Source organism: Lithobates pipiens, unplaced genomic scaffold (assembly GCF_037356315.1).
Source record: "Lithobates pipiens isolate NorthernLeopardFrog02 unplaced genomic scaffold, aLitPip1_a1.2 Scaffold_19, whole genome shotgun sequence".
NCBI classification, from domain to species: Eukaryota; Metazoa; Chordata; class Amphibia; order Anura; family Ranidae; genus Lithobates; species Lithobates pipiens.
Genome location: NW_027507764.1, coordinates 101,129,859 through 101,138,500, shown reverse-complemented (window position 1 = coordinate 101,138,500; position 8,642 = coordinate 101,129,859).

Below are 8,642 nucleotides of genomic sequence, written 5' to 3'. Positions count from 1 at the left end.
TAATCCTTTCATCAAAACGTGTTGCTGTGGCACCCACAAAATACTTGCATAATCTGGAAGTCTATACTTATGTTTTTCCTACACCGAGGAGTAGATGGAGACCCAAAATGCCAGTCATCTGCTCAGGGGTAAGGAGTTATACATATGTTTTTTTTTCTCCTAATGCAATAAAAAATGGGATTGTTATATACAGCTTACCTGTAAAATCCTTTTCTTGAGAGTACATCACGGGACACAGGAGCTTCATTACATAGTGGGTTATATAGGCACCTCTGGTGATTGGACACTGTTTGACCCCAATTAAGGAGAATTTCTCCCCTATATAACCCCTCCCATATGGGAGGCACCTCAGTTTTGTAGCAAAGCAATAAGAAACCACGTAAAACCCAAGAGGGGCGGGAGCCCTGTGTCCCGTGATGTAATCTCAAGAAAATGATTTTACAGGTAAGCTGTATATAAAAATCCCATTTTCTTGATCATCCATCACGGGACACAGGAGCTTCATTACATAGTGGGATGTCCCAAAGCAATGCTCAGATTAAGGGGAGGGAGACACAGATCATAATTATAGACCGCCAGGGACCGGAGGACCTAAACTGCAGCCTGCAGTACACTGCACCCGAAGGCGATATCCTCTTGCCCTCTGACATCCATCTGATAGAATCTGGTGAATGTGTGGACTGATGACCAAGTTGCAGCCTTACAGATCTGAGCCAGGGAGGCCTGGTGATGCACTGCCCAAGAAGCACTTACAGCCCTCATTGAGTGCGCTTTCACTTGAAAAGGAGGAATCTTCCCCTTTACACTATAGGCCTGAGAAATAACCTGTCTAATCCACCTTGAGAGAGTGGATATTGACACCGCCTGGCCCTTCCTAGGGCCTTCTGGCAAAATAAACAAGCAATCAGTTTTCCTTATCTGAGCAGTTGCTTGAAGATATATACTGATTGCTCTAACCACATACAAAATGTGCAAAGATTCTTCTTCTGCGGACTGTGGGTCCGGGAAAAAAGGATGGTAGGATTACGTCTTCATTCAAATGGAATCCCAAAACCACCTTAGGTAAAAAGGACCTGTTGGGACGCATGACCACCCGGTCCTTATGAATAATTAGATACGGCTCCTTGCTGGAGAGAGCTGCTAGCTCTGATACTCTTTTAGCCATGGATATGGCTACCAAGAATACAAATGTTTTAGTCAGGAGAACTAATGAAGCCAGATGCAAAGGTTCAAATGGTTGCCCCTGCAAAGCCGAGAGAACCAAATTCAGAACCCATGGGTATACCGGAGGTTTGATTGGCGGTCTTAACCGCATGGCCCCCTGGATGAAAGCCCGCACCAGGGAATGCGATGCAACTGGCTTCTGAAAAAACACTGACAAAGCCGAAATCTGCACCTTGATAGTGCTTATGGCCAAATTCATTTCTAGGCCTGACTGGAGAAAGGCCAAGATCCTGCTAATGACATACTTTCTAGGATGCCATTTCCTGAGTTCACACCAGGAAACATATGCCCTCCAGATTTTGTAATAAATAAGCCTGGAGGCCGGCTTTCTGGCATTTTCCAGAGTAGAAAGGACTGGCCCCGAAAGGCCACGGTCTCTCAGAATGTGGGTCTCAGCAGCCAAACCGTCAAATTCAGACTGTGTAAAGCAGGATGGTAAATTGGACCCTGTGAGAGCAGATCTGGCCGGAGAGGGAGGATCCATGGCCTACCTACTGCCAACTTCATGATCTCTGCGTACCACGGTCGCCTGGGCCAAGCCGGGGGCCACCAAAAGGACCGATTCTTTCTCCCTCTTGACTCTTCCCAGGAACCGCGACAGAAGCGGGCTCGGGGGGAAGGCATAGATCAGATTGTACTGACCCCAGGGAACTGTCAGAGCATCTGACCCCTGAGCAAGTGCATCTCTTGTCCTTGACACAAAATTGTCCAGTTTCCTGTTGAACCTGGATGCAAACAGATCTACGTCTGGAGTACCCCCCCTGTGACATATGTTCCGAAACACGTCGGGGTGCAGAGCCCATTCTCCTGGGCACAACTGCTAGCGGCTCAGAAAATCTGCCTGCCAATTTTCCACTCCTGGAATGAAGACTGCAGAAAGACATGAAAGATGCTTTTCTGCCCAGACAAGTATGCGATTCACCTCTTTTTGGGCCACCAGACTCCTGGTACCGCCCTGGTGATTGATATAAGCCACTTCTGTAGCATTGTCGGACTGAACCCGAACAGGGAGACCTCGTAGTCTGTAAGACCACTTTATGAGAGCCATATAAACTGCCCGGATCTCCAAGACATTTATGGACAATAGCCTCTCAATCGCAGACCATTTTCCCTGCGAGCACGTCTCCTCCAACACTGCTCCCCAGCCCTTCAGCAAATTCTTAGTTTCTAACCACCAGATGAGACTCTTGCGTGTCCCTGGGGATAGACACATAGGAAGATCCAAGGATTGAGGCTTCCTGTTCCAAGCCGCAAGGATGCATCTTTGCAGAGGCCTTGAGTGGAACTGGGCAAATGGGACGGCCTCGAAGGAGGCGACCATTTTCCCTAACAGTCTCATGCATAATCGAATGGGGGATGATCTCCTGCCCAGAATTAGGCGCACCAGATCCCCAATGGCCAAGGCTTTTGGCCTTGGAAGAAACACCTTGCCCTGAGCGGTGTCGATGACCATACCCAGGTATTCCAACCTGGTGGCAGACTTTTCTAGGTTTATAATCCAACCTAGGCGTTCCAGGTGTTCTAGCGTTCTGGTAACGCTGTGGTTCAGGAACGCTACTGTTTTCTCCATGAGAAGTAAATCATCTAGATAAGCCATGACAGCTATACCCCGAGCTCTTAGGTTTGCCAAGAGAGGGTCCAGAATCTTCGTGAAGACTTGAGGGGCCGTAGCAAGCCCAAGCGGCAAGGCCACAAATTGAAAATGGCGCCGCACTACCGCGAACCTTAGAAATGTTTGGTGTGCGGGAAAAATTGGCACATGAAGATATGCATCATTGATGTCTATTGATGCTATAAACTCTCCCCCTTGCAGGGAGGAGACTACAGTGCGGATTGACTGCATTCGGAAGGACCGGAAGCGTAAAAACCGGTTCAGATCCTTCAGATCTAGGATAGGTCTGACACTTCCATTTGGCTTCGGAACGATGAAGAGATTCGAGTAAAATCCTGAACCCTGTTCTTTTGGGTCCACTTCTACTATCACCCCCTGGGATAGTAAGTGATCCAAGGCCAGAAATAGCATTTTTTGCTTTACTGGATCCCTGGGGATCCTTGTCCTTAGGAAACGAGAAGGTGGAATCTCCTGAAACTCTAGCCTGTAGCCCAGAGATACCGAAGAGATCACCCACTTGTCCCGGATCTCTTCCCGTCAGGCTCCTGCAAACTGCAGGAGCCTTCCCCCTACTCGGCCGAGCAGGGGCGCCCCTTCACAATGAAGCTTTTGGGCTCTGCTTGGCAGGCTTTCGCCCCCAAGTCTTTTTCTGCCCCTGTGCTCGGCCCTGAGCCTTTCCTGTAGAGGAGAGCTGAGAAGGCCGTCGCCACTGCTTAGAGCTAGATGCTCCGGGAGAGAGAGCACGCCTAAATGAAGGACGCTTGCTCCTTTTGACTGGAAGGAGAGTAGATTTACCTCCTGAGATTTTTTGGACGAATTTGTCTAATTCTTCTCCAAACAAACGTTCCCCATTAAACGGGAACCCAATCAAATGCTTCTTGCATGACAGCTCAGCTGCCCAATTCTTTAGCCATAGGGGCCTTCGCATGTGTACCAACATGAGAGACAAACGTGATGCTTGTTGGACAGAATCCAAAATCGCATCAATCATGAAACACAGAATATGAGGCAATTATGCATAATTTTCTACTTCCTCACTGGGAAGGAGCCCAAGCATCTGCTTAACCTGTTCCTTGAGGAACTGACACAACCCCACGGCTGCGACTGTAGGTTGCACTGCAGCGCTAGCCATGGAAAAGGAGGCTTTTAATAAGGTTTCCAGATTTTTATCAGTTGGATCTTTAAATACCTGAGCATTATCCAAGGGACAAGTCAGGTTTTTATTCACCCAAGAAACAGCCGCATCAACAGATGGGACCCCCCACTTCTTGGTGAAACTTTCCTCCAGATGATAATGCATAGAAAACCTTTTAGGAGGAGCAAACAGTTTATCGGGATGTCCCCAATCCTCATACAACAATTCTTCCATTAAAGGATGAATTGGGAAGGAATAGGCAGTCTGTGGGGCTTTCCTGACTCCCAGGGAAGAAACAGAGGATGTAGCGACTTCAGCAGCAGGCATTCTGAATGTGGTACGCACCAATTCAGTATAATACTGCACCTGTTTTCTGAGTGCCTGGGAGGAGGGGACTCTCTCCTCTTCCTCTGATTCATCCGACTGCTCAAGATCCCTGTCCCAAGGGATCTCTCCTCATTTTCAGAAGAATCATCTGAGAGAGGAATTTCAGCAGAGGGAGGGGATCTACCCCTTTTCCTGCTATCTTTCAGGGAAGCAGAAATAAAATTCATTATTCTCCCTTCAAAACCCTCCAATGTAGCCCTAAGTGAGTCCTCAGTGACATAAACCGGGGCTGGGACATTAGGAGAGGCTGCGAAACCTGACAGGGGCACTGACTCGTCTTGAGAGGCTGGCTCCAGTCTTGCAGGGGGGGATGGTAACTTACAGGCACTTTTAGAACCTCTGAACCTAGGCAGTGATTTACCAGTGCCTTTGCTACCTCCCCCTGAGACCCTCTTACGAGGAGACATAGTCCTAAGCTACAAAGCAGAGGTACTAGTACAAGTGCAATCACTGTTGTGCTTAAAGTCTCACAATAAATATATATGCTTAAACTGCACAACCTGATGCTGAGTAGGTGTCTAAGGTTTGCCTGGATCCAATCCCCAGGGATGCTTACTGCCCACAGCTCCTGTGTCTCCAATTATAGCCCCCTGACGCTCTGGGCTTTTTAAATCTGCTGCCTGGCGCCTGCGCAGTACAGGCACTTTTAGAACCCCTGGACCTAGGCGGTGATTTACCAGTGCCTTTGCTACCTCCCCCTGAGACACTCTTATGAGGAGACATAGTCCTAAGCTACAAAGCAGAGGTACTAGTACAAGTACAATCACTGTTGTGCTTAAAGTCTCACAATAAATATATATGCTTAAACTGCACAACCTGATGCTGAGTAGGTGTCTAAGGTTTGCCTGGATCCAATCCCCACAGATGCTTACTGCCCACAGCTCCTGTGTCTCCAATTACAGCCCCCTGACGCTCTGGGCTTTTTAAATCTGCTGCCTGGCACCTGCGCAGTACAGCGCCGTGCACACTGACATGCACGGCTCACAACCACACTCCTCCCTCCTCCATTAGGTTGGGAACGCGCCCGGCGCGTGCGTACGCGCACGCGCGTGTGCATGAGGACCGCGGGATCCAGGGGGGAAAGGAGAACTCCACCAGAGCTGCGTGGGACCCCCAGACTACGTGGGACCCCTGTGTTACCTTGTTGTGGCAGGGACTGCAGTGGAGACGTGAGACAGCTGGAGAACCAGGCTTCACTGAGCGTGTGTACTGAAAGGCATGTAAGTATGCATCAGGCTGCTCTTACTCCCTCTAGTGGTGGAAACCAGGTAAGACATACCACTACACAAAATGAAGAAATCCATCATATAATTATATATATATGATTAACTTCCCTACCTGTCCTCGCCGCAGGAATTGCTGAAACAAACAAATTCCAGCCTTCACCCATCCCGGCGGGCAGTGTTAGCCAACCTTTAGGTTTATCTGGGGCTCTTTCTCGGAAGAGCCTCCTACCTGGACCATGTAAAAGACTCTGCCAGAAACTTTTGTGCACTCTGTGTAAACAGTACACCAAGTCTGGTTTTCCCAGAGCCCAGTCTTCCAATAGGAGAGGACTTACAGGCCAAACCTCGTTTCTTCGGTTGACGAGGCCCGGGTACCATACCATCTTGGGAGTCAAATATTGGCCCGAGGTATGGATCTGGTTTGTTGTAGCCCTTAGGCCCCCGCAGGTACCTGCACAGAGCTAAAGTTTTACGTGACCAACCACCATAGACACTGGTGAAAAAACTGAGGTGCCTCCTATATGGGAGGGGTTATATAGGGGAGGAATTCTCCTTAATTGGGGTCAACCAGTGTCCAATTACCAGAGGTGCCTATATAACCCACTATGTAATGACGCTCCTGTGTCCCGTGATGTATGATCAGGAAAGGTAGATTTAGTATTGAAATTCTGCAAATAACCAGAAACGCAATGGAAATTAAAATTAAGAAGTGTAGTTTTCCTTTAAAATATTCAGTACCATATTGTGAAATCAAGAGATACACATGAGCAATTATATACAAAGTTTGGCCCTGCCTCTACAAACCTCAATTGCTCCTTTGATGTGATAAGTGGGTGTGGCTCCACTGACCAAAAAAAAAAGGAGCACAAACTGGCTTGACTAATAAAAAAAAGTCAGGATTTGCAGGGGCAACCATTTGAACCTTTGCATCTGGCTTCATTAGTTCTCCTGACTAAAACATTTGTATTCTTGGTAGCCATATCCATGGCTAGAAGAGTATCAGAGCTAGCAGCTCTCTCCAGCAAGGAGCCGTATCTAATTATTCATAAGGACCGGGTGGTCATGCGTCCCAACAGGTCCTTTTTACCTAAGGTGGTTTCGGGATTCCATTTGAATGAAGACGTAATCCTACCATCCTTTTTTCCCGGACCCACAGTCCGCAGAAGAAGAATCTTTGCACATTTTGGATGTGGTTAGAGCAATCAGTATATATCTTCAAGCAACTGCTCAGATAAGGAAAACTGATTGCTTGTTTATTTTGCCAGAAGGCCCTAGGAAGGGCCAGGCGGTGTCAATATCCACTCTCTCAAGGTGGATTAGACAGGTTATTTCTCAGGCCTATAGTGTAAAGGGGAAGATTCCTCCTTTTCAAGTGAAAGCGCACTCAACGAGGGCTGTAAGTGCTTCTTGGGCAGTGCATCACCAGGCCTCCCTGGCTCAGATCTGTAAGGCTGCAACTTGGTCATCAGTCCACACATTCACCAGATTCTATCAGATGGATGTCAGAGGGCAAGAGGATATCGCCTTCGAGTGCAGTGTACTGCAGGCTGCAGTTTAGGTCCTCTGGTCCCTGGCGGTCTATAATTATGATCTGTGTCTCCCTCCCCTTAATCTGAGCATTGCTTTGGGACATCCCACTATGTAATGAAGCTCCTGTGTCCCGTGATGGATGATCAAGAATTTTTTTTTTTATATACAGCTTACCTGTAAAATCATTTTCTTGAGAGTACATCACAGGACACAGGGCTCCCGCCCCTCTTGGGTTTTACGTGGTTTCTTATTGCTTTGCTACAAAACTGAGGTGCCTCCCATATGGGAGGGGTTATATAGGAGAGGAATTCTCCTTAATTGGGGTCAACCAGTGTCCAATTACCAGAGGTGCCTATATAACCCACTATGTAATGACGCTCCTGTGTCCCGTGATGTATGATCAAGAAAGGTAGATTTAGTATTGAAATTCTGCAAATAACCAGAAACGCAATGGAAATTAAAATTAAGAAGTGTAGTTTTCCTTTAAAATATTCAGTACCATATTGTGAAATCAAGAGATACACATGAGCAATTATATACAAAGTTTGGCCCTGCCTCTACAAACCTCAATTGATCCTTTGATGTGATAAGTGGGTATGGCTCCACTGACCAAAAAAAAAGGAGCACAAACTGGCTTGACTAATAAAAAAAAGTCAGGATTTGCTTATAACTTTTGCTGTTGAATCCCCCAACTGTTTTAACTGTTTTTCATTGACGAAAATGTCTACTTATGCACTTTTTATCAAAGGTTTAGTTCAAATGGCCCATATTTCTGAAAGGCTTTCTTTAAAACTAATATTTATGAGTCTTTTTTTTTTATTTCCTACTGCAGTTTATGCATGCAATTGTAGCTTTTAGCAGATTTTTTTTCCTAGAAATATTCTTTCTTGTTTGTGGACTTAAATATCAAATGATCTCCAGGCAAGCATCTCTCGGAAACATTTCATTTCTCGCGTATTATGGAATTTTTTTAAATGCTAACTACAAACTGAATGAGCGAGTTTTCCATTCAAGAAGCCACTACTTTGAAAATTCAAGGTGTAGTTACAGATAAGGATTCTAAATGGGAAAAGAGAGGCAGATGTGACTCCCAGATCTGACTATTTCACTTCTTGAAAACTGACTTATCAGAAATATTTTTTCCCTAGTAATTGGAGTGACGGTAGAAGAGCTTGCGTACCATGTAGAACCTAATAAAGTAAATCTATTCTCATTACATTTTATATTCAATTCTTTCTTTCTTTTGTTTTGATAAAATGTACACTTTTTTTTACAACCAAATATACAATTTTGGCCTTAGAAACGATAATAAACAGGATTGCATTCATTAAAACAGAACTCCAGTTAAAAAGTAGCCAAGTAGTATTAAAAATAAAAACATATTTTGCTGCAATACTTACAGTGATTGTAAACCCTTACATGCTGTATATCTAATGGAGTGGCTGACCTCAGGTGTTATACAGAGATGAAACAAATCCTACTACATAACTTGTACATGTTTATCTGCAGTCTCCTCTTCTTTACATCC